General features: G+C 41.6%; 1 long non-coding RNA gene across 4 annotated transcripts in view; it reads left to right on the top strand.

Moving 5' to 3' along the window:
- LOC113920908 overlaps positions 1-15,245 on the top strand; it is a 49,272-nt gene extending 34,027 nt beyond the window's left edge. For all 4 annotated transcript variants that reach the window (XR_003519426.2, XR_003519428.2, XR_003519425.2 and 1 more), the window contains one exon: positions 6,627-15,245. This is a non-coding gene — a long non-coding RNA (uncharacterized LOC113920908). The remainder of the gene's footprint in view (positions 1-6,626) is intronic.
- Positions 15,246-15,557: the final 312 nt, after the last annotated feature.

Raw genomic sequence — 15,557 nt, 5'->3', positions numbered from 1 at the left:
CCCTTAGGAAGTGTTGAGAATTTCAACACTTTATGTGTATGTATGCGTGTGAACGTTTTCACTTAAGTGTATAAAGAGTGGAGGAAAGGTAAGGGTACTTTTCAGCAGGTACTTTTACATTGTCCATGCGGGCAACATTGTACTCTCAACGTGGCTAGGTCACAGATGTAGGGTCATTGACTAATTGGAGTGGTCAAGGAGTACTTCTGAAGGAAGTTATGCTAAAGTTGAAGACTAAAGGATGAGCAAGATGAGGGGGTGAGAGGGAAGGGAGAATTTCCTGAATTTCTAAGAAGAATCTTATTTTTCAATAGTCTGCCCCATGTCATAATTTGGACAACATGGTCACTATATGGTTAACTGTAATAGATGAAATACACAAATGGCGTCTTAGCGGCATAGATTCTCTTTTCCTAAAGAGCAAGTCAAAGATAATCTATCTACACTTCTTCCCTGCTCCAGTGGCCTCAGTGTGGCACACTAAGCCCTTTGCAGTCTTCTCCTGACCCTTCCCTAATGGGCCTTGAGCTCTAGCCTTTATAACCCCCATATCACACCGTTCCCTTTTGGACCTCTGTATCCTTGGACAGTCTTTTCTTCTGTTCTTGGATTATCACTCTACTGTTTGAATTTATCTGCAAAACTCTTGACTTTTCTAAGACCTGCCTTAAAAATTGCCTCCTCTGGGAGGCCCTCCATGATCAAGTTAAGAACATCTTGATAGTGTTACAGTGCCTTGTTCTGGTCTCTATTTGGCACCTATGTCAATATCATACATATTTGAATATAAGTTGCCCCTTCTGGTCTGTGAAAGTATGTTCTATTCTTTTCTTGGATGCTAAGTGCCTAGCATAGTGTTGGGCATAAGGTAGGTGCTTAATAAATGTTTGTTGAATGAATGAATAAATGGCAGTATACTGTGCATATTCCATAATTGTAGTGTGTGTGTATAAACACTCACAGATTAGCGATAAACTGAAGCTCAGGTAGCAGAACATTTGGACTTCCTGTTTTGTTGAGTAATTAAAAAAACACACATACATTTAATCACTTAGCTCCAAGTAGTATAACTCTTATTTTTTTATGGGTAAAATGCAGGTGTCGTTCTTTAAAAATAATTTCCTTAAATGTGGTAAGATTTATTTTTTGGCTCATATCTGTTAGGTTATTATAGTGTTTTAAAATATCTGGCTTAGATCACTTGAAATTCTTAAATTATACTTTAAGCAGCTATTAGCATAATGATATTATCTATTAATAGAGATTCCTACAGGAGTAAAGGTACCTGCAATTTACATGAAATCAGAAAACTTGGTGTGATTAGTAGCATCACAACAAACCCAGCATGACTATTGTAATGACTACATTTCCCATCACTGTAATTATCTCCTAAAACTTTTATTGGGAACATTGATTGCCGTTTGCTCACTCATTTGCTTTGAGAAAGTGGAATGGTGAACACGCGCCAGGACTGAAACTGTAGCTGTGTAGGGCTGGTGGAAAGGACCCGCAGGAGGAATACGAAAGGATTTGCTATTGGCCTGGAGAGTTGTGTGACTGCTCTGTGTTCAAAGTAAAGACAGAGTCCATAGTTCTTCCAATTGCCAAGAATTTCCATGAAGAAGATGAGTGAGACATGGCAATTTTCTAAGAGAAAATATGACATGATAATTTGTATTTGAAGAATATTTGGCCAAATGTCTTGCCTCCCCTCCCCCCCCCCACAGCGCATAGTAAGTATTCACCTCTTTGAAGGAAGGTAGGGACTCAGCTTGCTCCTTATTTCTGTTTCTTCGTAAATTATTTCTTTAAATTATTAAAAAAATAAAAAAAATTGTAATGGAAGTAGAGTTGACTCTTGAATCTGTCCACTTGTCTCGGGCTTCTCGGCCTGGTCTGTAAGGCAGGCCACTGTCAAGCCTCCCTTGGGCAGCTGCCCCTGCTTCCAATGGCTCTCCCCACTTCTGACTGTTGGGCTCTCCAGTGCATTCTCTCCACAGCAGCCAAAGTGCTCCTTCTAAGCAGCAAATCTGATCATGGGGCTCCCCTGCTTCAAGTACCACTCGGCCTCCCCCTGGAGCCTTTATCATGGCTTAGAAGGCCTCCCTGATCTGATCAGCCCTATAGGTCAGCAGGCCCCTGTGGCATTCATACGCCCCGGGCCCAGAGACCACTGGAACTCCTGCTGGGCTCTCCCTCCTGACCGTGGTCTCCCTTTCCGGTCCTTCCTCAGGCTGACTCCTAATCGCCTCCCGGGGCAGATGGTCCCCTTTGCACTCCAGCCGCATCCTTTACTTATTCTTCTTTCAGTGCTTATCACACTGTCCTGAAATTGCCTTTTGACTTGTTTGTTTCCGCTCCTTAAATTCAATGAGAGCAAGCCTGGGTCTGTCTGGTTTGTCTTGTATCCTTAGCAGTAAACACGGAGAGATGACAACCAGACATGGTTAAAAGAGGGAGCCACTCTGTTTCCCCATTTTGCTTGTTGCTGCCTTTAATCAGGTCAAAGACAAAGTATTCATTGAGCCGCAGTATCTATTTCTAGACGTTGCTCGACACTTGCCTGTACAAGTGGATTTTCTTTTTGGAAGATGGCTCCAAGAACAGAATGAAGAGTGAGACTGGTTCTAATCAGGTTTGTACAGAAAATGTAAATGTGGGTGAACATGTTTAGTCTGTTTCTCCCACACCCAGGCAGGAAAGACTACAGGCTAGTAGAGCAGAATTGTAGGGTGTGAGTGTGTGTGTGTGTGTGTGCGTGCACGCACATACCTCTGTGGGTGTCTGGGCATATTGTGTTGCCACACTCGACGATAGGTTAGCTTTGTTAGAAATTAATGCCTGCGAGTTCTTCAGATAAAGCAGTTGCTGATCTCGGCTTTCTTTGCCAGAGAATGGCCTATGTGTGTTAAATGGTATGTGTCAGAAAGAGAAAAGCTGCAAATCTTAGAAGGTTACCCTGAGATGTCAGATATCTACTGTCGCCCAGATTTTATGACTGAAAAGGTTATTTAGTCTCTTTGAATATGGCTATATATGTGTTGTATATGTTGATTGGCATTGGACAAAACCAATTTAGAAGAATGTAGCTAATATCAAGAAAATGAAATTGCAGAAGAGGACAAAAGGTAACCAGGACATACAGTTGCTGGTAGGTCGGAGGGATCTCCATTTCTTGACATATATTAAAATTATTTTGCATATCACATCTTTTCTTCTTTCTTTCTTTTTTTTTTTTTTAAACTTTTTTCAAAGTCACCCTGACAGTTCCCACTGAGACTTCTTTGGAGGTGTGCTCTACAAACTGCTGGCTCCCTTCTTTCTGTTACAGACTAACAGATAATTGCGAACATGTTTTCCGGCCATCGCTTAACCCTGCGCCATGCCACAGACACTTGGGCCCCATGGCTCCCTTTGTCTGACAAATGGTACAAATTGGGTAATGCGTTTGAACAAGTCTGGCAGATTCCTGCCAGGGTGAAGACAGAATAAGAAGTAAAGGAAGTCTACCAAATACCTGTTTCACTTCCTCCCGGCCCTTCTCCCTCTCTTCCTTCCTCCCTCGGTCCACGTCGTCCAGTGGGAGCATGTCGGCCTACCGATAAATCACAAAGCAAAGAGATGTGTCATTTGCATTTTTTCTTGGAAAACAACCAGGTGGTGAAAGCCTGCCTCGGGTTGCTGGCAAGAATGTCAGTGACTGTTTAGGCACCCAAACTATTTCTTCTTTCTCGAATTTTCTGTTTGGTGCTTTAAGTTGTGTCTTGCTCCTTTAAGCAAAACAGCTGACTTGACTTGTCTCTGACTTCTGGGAATAACTGAATTCTTATGGCAGGGGCTAAGTAACCCGAGAGCAGCAAAAGAAAATTTTGCTCTACAACATATCCACACTCATCCACATGCAGACATGTGGGCTCGTCCACGGCGCTCTCTGTGGTTCGGAGAGATGTTTGGGGAATATTTGTCTTCTTTGCCTTTTTAATTTTCCAGCCCGTCTTGGGGGGTGGTCAATCTAGAAAACTCAACAGGGAGACTGGGAAAGATCAACTTTGTATGATCGAGGGGCATGTGGAATTTTAGAAGTTAAGAAATACAGTGATGGGGGGGGGTCCTTTAGTGATTTAGCCAACCTGTGCTTTTATGGGAAAACTGCCTTGGGAGAGAAGGAGTCAGAAAGACAAAGAAACTCACGTTAATTGAAGGTTCATTTCATGTCAGCTCGCTTTGAGTGAATGAGCATATTTAATCCTCACAACAAAGCTGTTGTCCCACCTATTTTACAGATGAGAGAGATTTAGTTAACTTGCTCAAGTACACCCATCTGGTAAGAGACAGAATTAGTCTTTGCACCCAGATTTCTCTGGTGCCCAATATAGCTGCAATTCTATCACTTTAAATCCTTGAGTGGAAACCTCCAACGTACACCAATGTGGCTCATAGGGTTGCTATTCCAGCTTTGCACAGAATTAGGAAGGAGCACTTGGAAAAAAAAAAAAAAAAAGCCAGGTGCGCCTGGGTGGCTCAGTCGGTGAAGTGTGTGCCTTAGGCTCAGGTCATGATCTCAGGGTCCTGGGATTGAGCCGTGCATTGGGCTCCCTGCTCAGTGGGGAGCCTGCTTCTCCCTCTCCCCTGCTTGTGCTTATGCTCTCCAATAAATAAATAAATAAGTAAATACATACATACATACATACCAGTCTTTAAAAAAAATAAAAGGCCATTTTTAAAAAGAGTGGGGGCGCCTGGGTGGCTCAGTTGGTTAAGCGACTGCCTTCGGCTCAGGTCATGATATTAGAGTCCCAGGATTGAGTCCCACATCAGCCTCCCTGCTCAGCAGGGAGTCTGCTTCTCCTTCTGACCCTCCCCCATCTCATGCTCTCTCTCTCTCTCTCAAATAAATAAATAAATAAAATCTTTTAAAAAAAAGAGTGGTTTTAGGCTCATAGCAAAATCGAGAGGAAGGTACAGAGAATTTCCATGTACCCCCTAGCCCCACACGTACATGGTCTCCTCCATGATCAGCATTCCCCACCAGAGTGGTGCATTTGTTAGAGTTAAGGAACATACATTGACACGTCATTGTCACCCAGAGTCCATAGTTTACACATGGTTCACTCTTGGTGTTGTATATTCTGTGGTATCCATCATTATGCATTTTACCCTTGAACAACACCGGTTTGAACTGCACAGGTCCAGTTATACACGGACTTTTCTTTTGATACAGTACCGTAAATATTTTTTCCTTGTGATTTTCGTAATAACATTTTCTTCTCTCTAGCTTACTATATTGTGAGAATACAATATATAATACACAGAACATACAAAATATGTGTTAATTGTTTAGATTATCGATAAAGTTTCTGGTCAACAGTAGGCTATTGGTAGTTAAGTTTTTGGGGAGTCAAAAGTTATACATGGGTTTTCATCTGTGTGGGAGGTTTGCACCCCTAATCCCTGCATTGGTCAAACATCACCTGTAGTATCATACAGAGTATGTTTTATCACCCTAAACATCCTCTGCGCTCCACCTGTGTGTACTCCCACACCCCTCCCTCCTCACTGTACCCTCTTCCCCTGGAAATCACAGCTCTTTTTACTATTTCTAAAATTTGGAGCACTGTTTTTTGTTGTTGTTGTTGTTGTTGTCTTTTACAATTGGAAGGGTAATGATGTGGGATGATTTCTTGAGCTCACCATTACTTTTCCATCCATTTAGAATTAGCTTGGATATCTACACTGAGTCATCAGTCAACATGCGTTTTTGAAGTCCTCTCCATGAGCAAACCATAGTAATTATCTACCTGGGAGATACAGGAAGACACTCTCACTCCAGTTAGGATTCATGAGCAGCTAGCAATCTAGTTAGGGAGATAGACAAGATACATATCTATCTCTAGATCTCTTTTGATCTCTATATATCTGTATATATGCCATTGGCTATAAAATTAGAACAGTGAGAACATTTCTCAGGGCTTCAAACACCTGCTAATCGAGAAAATGAGTAAATATGACCAGGAGGTTTGGAGAAGACTTGAAATTGAACATGTTCTTTTTAGAACCTGACAATGCCTGCTTATTAGCTTTTCATGAGGACCGGAAAGGGTTATTCTTTTTTTAAAAAAACCTCCTCTTTTGTACAACAGTAGCCTGAATAGTCAGGAGTTGGCAAGGCCTTTTCTGATGTTTATTGGAGCAGCTGTGGAAATAATTTTGTACCTTGGATTCTGTGATTTATTTCTATTATGAATAAATTTGGGATTTATTTTAAGGCTTTCAAAAACTGGGAGTGCTGTGGTCTCGGAATTATTTTTTATTAAACACCGTCTCCCTGGCTGCATTTCAGGTGCTGGCTGAATTCTGCACAGTGAGCTATATTAGCATCAGAAATGCCTTTGAATGATAATAATTATAATAATTATATATATAAAAAGGATGGAATTGGGTTCCAATTCTATTCGGCTGAACTTGATATTTGACTTTATTGACTCAGTTTTGGCATCTTTAAAATGAAGATAATTGATAAGTACCTTGTTATCTCTGAAGAGTGGGCATTGCAAAGAGATTTGAACCCTTGAATAAATGTGCTTTGAATGCAAATTGTTATTTATTTCAATCAACGTGTTTTACAGGTTGACATCTTGGACAGGAAGGAAATCTTCCCTGTACTCCCATTCAAGACAGACTCCCAGATGAGAACTAAATAAACATGGTAGACAAGGAGGCCAGGAAGATCTGACTCTCTCCAGAAGCAGCATTGCCACCTTGTTGCCACTGTGAACTAGAATTGCCATCATGCTCACAGAATCTTATTCTTTTTTTTAATTTTTTTTAAAGATTTTATTTATTTATTTGAGAGAGAGAATGAGATAGAGAGAGAGCATGAGAGGGGGGAGGGTCCGAGGGAGAAGCAGACTCCCTAACTCCCAGGGAGTCCGATGCGGGACTCGATCCTGGGACTCCAGGATCATGACTTGAGCCAAAGGCAGTCGCTTAACCGACTGAGCCACTCAGGCGCCCCACAGAATCTTATTCTTGAAAGACAAGTCACACTTTTTGCTCTCAGGGCAGAGCCACATCCGCAGCCTCTTTCTTGCTTCCTTCGCCCTCTCTCCTTGCTTTGAGCTCACTAATTCTCTGTTTCAGTGGGGGCTTCCAAGAGAAATGGAGTGAATCATTCAGCAAGGGGAAAACATCAGCCATCTAGAACCTTCCACATTGATTTAGAATCCACTTTAATATGGTTTAAGCCACGAATAAACAATAAACAAGGGATGGGACACTAAGGGAGGAGAAAAGTGGTTCATCTAATGAGGCCCTGGGAAGCAAACTGGAATCTATTACTCTGGGCCAGGCCCTGAGGAAAATATAAAAAAAAAAATGTAAAGCAAGTTTTTGGTCCCTAGGAGCTGAGAGTCTAGTTGGGGAGAAAAGGCATACTCATCGTTTATGAGACACGATGAGAAAATTTATAGCTGCTACCAGAGCATCACTTCTATTCCATCTACAGAATATGGAGCCCTCTTTTCTGACTCCCAAGGGACCTGGAAATCCATACACAGCCTCTCTCACTGTCCAGAGAGTATACTGTTGGCAGAAGCATACCTGGCCTGGGTGAGGGGAGCCAGAATTGGGCTTATCTCTTATGGATCCTGCATCTGGCAGCCTGAGTCACTGCAGTGAACTCTCTTCCTGGTCAATTTGCAGCCACTTCCAGTACCACAAGTGTCCTCCAATGCTTGGACATGATGGGTCCAGATTCTTGGTCTCAGAGTTCTGACCTCTCTACCTTCTCTGCTCTCCCGACAGTTTCCTTCCCAGGGTCTGGAAATGTCTTCTCAGATTTCTTTAAAACACACAGTTTACGACATCCATGTTCCTGGAAAAATGGAACCATCTTCCTATTCTCCTAAGGATGCCTACTTTGATGATGATTACTATCTTAAAGACAACCTGGTGACATTCTATCACATCTTTTGTTAAAGGGCAGAAAGACACACACACACAAAATGAAAATGTAAGAATGGTCAATGATCAAGTAAGCCAAGAATAGGAGCGAATGAGATACATTTTCATATACTTTATTCTATTTAATTTTCATGAGAAAACCCACCAAGTACCTGTTACTCTTCCTCTTTTATTGAGCAGAAGGCATAGGGTCACAAGAGTTAAACAAATTGCTCAAAGCTATACATGTAATGGAGCCCATAGGGCATATATTTTCTGTTGCCCAGGACACTGTCCCTTCTACTGTACCACAGCTGCTCCTAGGTCAAGAGAGGAAGCACTTCCTATGGGTTAGAATGTCCTAAGGGCAGGTATCTGAACTGGCTCTCGGCTGAATTATAAGCTCTGGGTAGACAGTGGAAGAAGGCAAGGCTGTTCCGGGTCTTGGAAGGATTAGCATGACTGAAACCACAGTGTGAAAAAGTGGAAGGTGTATTTGGAAGGCTGTGTGTAGACTGTTTTGGCTGAAGAGGAGGGCTCATTCACACAATGAAATGGCACCCAGCCAAAGAGAGGGGAACGATGAAGACTGCTCTGCCATTGTTGTGATTCGGGAGTTTCAGGCACCTCTGTTAAATGAGGATAAACAGGGCTGACCTTCCCTTACAGGCAGTCTGGGATTCTGAATCGTCAGTGACTGGGAAGTGGCATGCTCCATTACCTAAGGCATGGTATTATATCCACTAGCTATTTTGTGCAGTTGAATTTTTGTTCCATAGAAACGATTCTCTCAGTGTGAGCTCAATAGTAACGGGCATGATGGTGGTTCTTCTATGTTGCCAGAAACTAGGTCTGAATTTCTTCCAGCGCCTCCTGCTCTAAAGCACCTCTTATGATTAATTAACCTTTTGTGGAGTAACTAGGACATCTGTGTGGGATGAGATGTACTTTGGTCAGACTTCAGTTTTCAGTTGTTCAGCAAGAGGATAATTAATTATAAGAGCTGAATCTGAACAGAAGACTTTGGAGGAAATCCAAATGAAGCAAAACATCTAATTATCAATGAGCAGGAAGTATTTTTTTTATTGTTGTTGTTGTGGGAGTGAAAGAAATAATATAAATAAGAGGTAGTAGCAACTTAAGATGCCTGCTTAGAGTGTACACATAATTCGAAAATGTGAGATATTTGTGTTTTTGGAGATAAAGTACAATGAACTAGCCATAACTAGACAAATACGAAACAGGGGCCAAGTTCATGTCCGAAATAAGTATGTATTCCCCTTGGAGATAATTGTGTTGACTTTAACAAGGATATATCTAGAATCACCCGGCTGTTATTGCTACTGACAAATAACCATAAACATCTCTTTTCTAGAGAAGAGTGTTGGATTAAGATAAAAGTAAGATAAAATGCAGGATGCTAAAAACAGTGCAAAATCCATCTCTTTAACAGAAATGGTCACTGTGATAGAGATGGTTTTCCAGAGCTTAACTTTCTGAGGTGAATCACCTGCAGTATTTAGCCCACATCTACATGACACAATCTCTCACAAAACCCACAATCCCCACAGAGCCAGGGATTCTAGGTTGACTTACTGAACTATGGTGAGGGGTACCTTATTGGACCATGTGAGAAATTTCCATTCTCAAACAAAATGATCCTCAAAGTTGGTTGTTGCCTACATTCACTGGTAACGTCTATACAAATACTGCATGATTCTACTTCGATGAGGGAATATGATTCTGTTCATATTTATAAATATCACAAGGCTTCCAGTCCATGAAGATGCTATATCCTTTCTTACTTATTTCTCCTGTTGCTATGAAATAGTTTTCATTCCTCTTTTCTTTCTACCTGTGGCTTCTGCTGCCTCATGTTAGTACTTAGTGTCCATGCTTTGTGCATCTCTCAGTTTCTACAATTTTCTATTGTATGTTGTTATTGGGAGACAATTCTCCATGGTCTCTTGCATTTCTGCATTCGGCTATTCGGTATAGTCATGTCTCTTTCCGGGACAAAGGTAGGCCAGTTTCATTAGTAACCCAGTATAAAAGACTTAAGTTTCCCAAGTCTGATTTCCTCAGCTGTGACGCAAACCTACTGCATCATGTGGCTGCTCTGTGTCACCCTTTTGGGACTCAAAGGGGTGGGATGGACAGGAGAACCAGGGCAGACATGAAGCTCATGTGCTTGCTGTGCTGTGGGTAATAAGTCTTTGTCTCTGACTCAGGGGTTTCGTGTCTTCTGCCATATCTGCAAAAGTGTACCAGGCTAAATTGTTAGCTTGCAAGGAAGGTCATATTTCTTTACACTTCTTGACATCTGGGTCTTACATCCATACTCCCTGTGAAGATCTGACTGGGTCAGTTAGTCACCATCTACTATAGGGAATGCCTGTCACACTGAGCTGTTATGCTAGACCTTCTTATAGGACAGTCAATAGATTGCAGCTTTTGGATCAGGTTTGAACTCTTGTTCAAACAGCCATCTGTGGCCAACTTTTCAAGGTCACTTTGTTCAAATATTGAGGCCTGTGAATGAGGGACAGGATCTCATGAAGAGGGGGCCATGAGCTTGACAAACCCTTTAAGGTTCTCAGAAGCAGACATTATAACTTTCACGTTTCACAGACTGCCTAGGGAAATTTTATTGAGAAATAGTTAATTCACCTCAACTCTCCTGCATATTCTGAGATTTTTGTGAGCAGAGATTAGTGTATGACTTATCTGCAATGTACCGGTTCTCTGCCTAAAGAGGAAGCATTTGGCAAATCTTGTGTCCCGAATACTGGCAACTGGAGATGAATGCTCAGGTTCACTTTAGAGGTTCTCTCTTAGCGTGTATTTCCACTCTTGGGAGAGTGGCTGTGTGGTTGGCTGGTATTCCTTCCACTGCCAGGTTTAGGCATGGATCCTGATTGGCCTAAATCAATCAGCCTTTTGTCTATTGTGATTGATTCAGAGGAGGGCCTATGACTTTAGAGCATTGCTTGGAAAGCTCTCTGTCTTTTTATGGAGGACCTGGTATGGAAATGTGAACCTGAAACTCTAGTTTTCATTTTGTCAGAGTTCTCCAGAGAAACATTACCAATAGGAGATGTATATAGCTATATAATAATGTTACTATAAAACATATAATATATACAGAGAATATATGTATGTAAAATCTATGCATAATTAATTAATTAATTAATAGGAATTGGCTCATGAGATTTTTGGAGGCTGAGAAGTCGCCAAGCTATAGACCCAGAAAAGCTGATGATGTAATTCAGTCTAAGCCCAAAGGCCTGAGAACTGAGAACCACAGAGGAGCCAATGGTACCACAGGGCAGGAGAAGATGAGATGAAATATCCCACCTCAAGTAATGAGGTAGAAAGAAAGAGTTAAATTTCTCCTTCCTTGGCCTATTGCTCTATTCAGACCCTCAGTGGATTGGTTGATGCCCACACATGTAGGAGAGGGAAATCTGCTTTATCAAGTCCACTGATTCAAATGCTAAATCTTAATGAGGGACAGGCCTCCTCACAGACACACTCAGGAATAATGTTTCATCTGGGCACTCTGTGGCCAGTTAGGCTGACACATAAAATTAAACATCATGTCACCACGCTTGAAAATAAAGTAGACACTTGGAGGAAGGAAGGGTCAAGAGAATAGCTAAAGTTGGAGTCAGAGCCCTAATGAAACTATCCCCAAAATCCATATAATTTCTGAGCTTTTCATTTATGTGAGCCAATAAATTAATTTTATTGTTAATGGGAGTATGAATTGGGTTTTCTATTACTTACAACAAAAACATCCTAAGCAATTCATTTATTAGTTTTCATCACAGGTGAGGTGCAGATGTGTAGACTTCTTTCTAAAGTTGGGACAGTGCACATTAGTTCTGGACACATCAGATACAAGTCTTGTGTGTGTAATTCACTGGTCTTTTCCCAGTGCCTGGCCCATGGTACATGCTCATAAATATTTGTGGGAGGAATCCATGAACACTGCTTATTGCTCTCCGGAACTTATCTGTTATTTCCTGACTCTGGTCACACCTCCTTGATTGCTTTGATTGGGCTTTTGCTGCAGAATTTGGAGGATGAATTTGGTCACTAAAGAGTTAAATAAAAAGATTTAAAAAAAAATCACAGTGTCTCCACGAACAAAGGCGACCAATGTCATCTTGGTTCCACATTCTTCAGGGATGGGTTTCCACATTGGTGATTCAGCAGACCAGGCGATACTACTTAATCAGAAGTTATAATTTTGGTTTGAACTGTTCAGAGAGGTCCATTATAATCTACAGCTTACATCTTGTGGTAAAAAGGGCAGACTAACTTGTTTTGCCGAAGTACAGCGTTATTTTCTTCAGAAAATAATCGGACTCGGAGCTATGCTTTAGATCTCAACACTGCCCCTTTATGTGCAAGACAGTATCACTTTTCTCACTGAAAACTGCCAAATAAAAAAAGATGAAGGCAGAGTTGGTCTTACCCACCCCATGTGTAGGTATCATTTCCATCTGCTATAAGGGGAAGTGCCAACAAGGATCACACCCAAAGTGGACAGCCTTACTAACTATGGCTGAACCATGTTAAAGTGATGAAGAACCCTGATGGGACCTCAGGTTCATATCCCCAGCCTGCCAAGCCACATGCTTGCTGATATCAGGATTTTCTAGTGGATGTGGAAAACAGTTGAAGTCAAAATATCTGGGTCAGCATAACTTAATGTGCACTAACTGTCAAAAATCTAACCTGAACAGCCTTCCCTAATGTTCAGAGTGTTCTCTTCCTCTCTTTCATATGATTTGTCATACCCAAAGAATGGGAGAATTTCTTGGAATGTGTCCTGACTATGGACAGCATGTCCAAAATGCAACAAGTAGGCAGTAGGGTAATTATGTGATGACCGGCACTTTTGGGAATAAGACAGAAAGACTTCTCCCCAAAGGTGCATCATTTATGCCACTAAACCCACACATACACCCTGAAATGTCTTCCTGGATTCGCAAAGGTAGTTTAAAAAGAAACCCAGACCAAGGCATTATCTTAGAGGTAGACCTAAATCCAAGACTCTATGTCATTGTGGAAAGCAAAGTGCCTGCTGGAGTTTCAGAGACAAAGGGCTCCTTGTCCTCGTCAAACTTGAATTCAAAGAAATCCATTTGTCAGCTAAATTCTCCATAGTTTCTCTGATTGGGTTGCACTTAAGTCTTATTTCATGAATGCAGCCTTAGGCACACTTATTTTCTTAAAGTCCAGGCTCCCTCCATTTATTTCCTTTAGTATTTAGAAGTCTAAAATACCATCATACCATTGCCACTTTCCCTAAGCAGCTTGACAGGTTTAGATTGCCAACTGACTTTCCTTTTGGATCAGCAAAAAAAAAAAAAAAAAAAAAAAAAAAAAAATACCTGCTAACCATTTCCCCATGGTATCCTTCCCAGCAGTAAAATTCTCAGCAAGGCTACTTAACTATTTCTTATGTGCTCATCTTTTTTTCCATAATGAGACTGACAACAGATGCCCGTATAATGGAGCTCTCCATTGACTACCTTAGATCTGAGTTTTGTGGCTGAGCTTTCTGTAATCTGCTTCAGGAAAGCATTTTCAAAACCCTCTATCTGTGTGGATGGTCTGCTTCTCCTCTTGTCATGCAAATCCTCTTCACTAGGCTTCTACCTTCATGTGTGTGCTTTTCTGTCTGGGAGTATAGCCTCTCTTATTACAGCACTTGATTATACTTAAACTTTGCTCTATTATTCTCTTCTCTAGTGTTTGATTTCAGCCAGCTGATTCCAAGAATAGGAACCATATCTCCTAATTCTTCGTATGCCTCTAACTACCACTTATCACATTGACGATGGCTAGTAAAGATGCCTCCCTGGTAACATCAGTTGCCTGGTCTAAGCTTCATTTGCAGTAGTTTGCTCTCCCATAAAAACTTCCTTCAAATTTATTTTTTATAATTAATATTTGAAAGGTTTATAAGCCATTCTTAGGCCTCTTATAAGCTCATTTCACCCTGTTGCAGGTATGTGGAAACTGGATTTGACTGGAAAGGAATCTTAGATGAATGGACTGCAGCTGGATACATTCCTTATATTTAACTCAGCATCTCGTTTGTGGTTTTCTCATTACTACTTTTAACTGGTTTATTAAATGTGCTAAACTTGGTAGAGTTTAACAAAGAGACAACATTTATTTTTTTGCCATGACTGTCCTTAATTGTATTTGGTCAGATTTCCCTTCTTGGCCTCCTTGGTGACAACTTGGGCTGATCTTACTGCTTTTCAGTCAAAGTTTTAACCAATAGGCTCATCTTCAAGTATTAAATAGCACAGCCCAATCTAATATAAAAACTTCAGTCCCTCATCTAATTGAAGCTCCTTCCCCAACACTCCCTGTCAGCACCCTCCACTCCCTATCCCCACCTCATTGCTCAGAGAATATATGATCCCTCAGTGCAGTAGATGGGCAGTAAGGCATGACTGGGTCTCCCTCTTATTCTCTACTTTTCTCCTTCATTCTCAATCTCCACTCAGAAGGCTGTTGCTTCTGGACTCTTACAGAGTTCGGGTGCTAAGTAGGGAGGAGAGATAGATGGTGACAATTTCCAACTTAGCTGCTACTGGTATAATTGGTGTCATTGTTCTCTGTGTGGCAGATGACCCAATACTGGGTTTCACCCAGGAATGTTTGTGGGATCTTTGTCCTGCATGGGGAATGTATTCTTTGGCTGACCTCTTATGACATCCTCTCAATCCTTTGCTCTGGCTCTATACCCTACCAAGCTTTCTTTTGTTGGGTCTCCAGTGCCCTGTAGGCAGAGTCCTGTGAAGATGGTGCCATTCTGGCTCCCCTCTGTGGTATTCACATGGTCCAGGATATCTTTATCTTGCTGCCGGCTGGTCAAAGTGCAACTTGCTTCTCAGTTTGCTTATTCTCCAGGGATAGATGCTTTCTTGAAGGATAGTTTAAGTTCTCTCAAAAACCCTTTTTTTGTCCCATTCCCTAAGATCATCCAGCCATGGACTAAGATGTCTGTCTTCTGTATGCAAGTGGTTGTGTTGAAGCCCCTTCTGGTAAGCAGGGTGTTTTGTGTGGCAGGGGGTAGGGGGAGAGGCAAAGCACCCCTATTTCCTTTTCCATGGGAGAGGGATGGGAAAATCCACTTCCACGAAGTTCTATAAAAAATCTCTCTCTTTTTGGTGCCTGGGTGGCTCATTTGGTTGAGCATCTGATTCTTGGTTTCTGCTCAAGTCATGATCTCAGGGTTGTGGGGTTGAGCCCCATGTTGGGCTCCATGCTCAGTGCAGAGTCTGCTAGAGACTCCCTTTCCCTCTCCCTCTCCCTGCCTCTTCTCCTGCTCTCTCTTTCTCTCTCTAAATAAATAAAATCTTTAAAAAAGAGAATCTTTCTTTTTTATGCCAATAGGCTGTGGGTGATGGGCCAAAGGGTTTTGACCACCTCTTAGACAGTCCTTAGATAGTCTTAGATAGGGAAGGTCTTTGGAATATGGGGTGAAGTTCCAATTAACACCATGTCATGACACAAAAAGCAATTTTTGACACTAGAAGTCTTATGTTTCTCTAATGAAAAATAAAGCACGAGTATACGTTCTC

This window comes from Zalophus californianus, chromosome 3, assembly GCF_009762305.2.
Source record: "Zalophus californianus isolate mZalCal1 chromosome 3, mZalCal1.pri.v2, whole genome shotgun sequence".
NCBI classification, from domain to species: Eukaryota; Metazoa; Chordata; class Mammalia; order Carnivora; family Otariidae; genus Zalophus; species Zalophus californianus.
The sequence above is the reverse complement of the archived record's forward strand: the minus strand, read 5'-3'. Positions and strand labels throughout refer to the sequence as shown.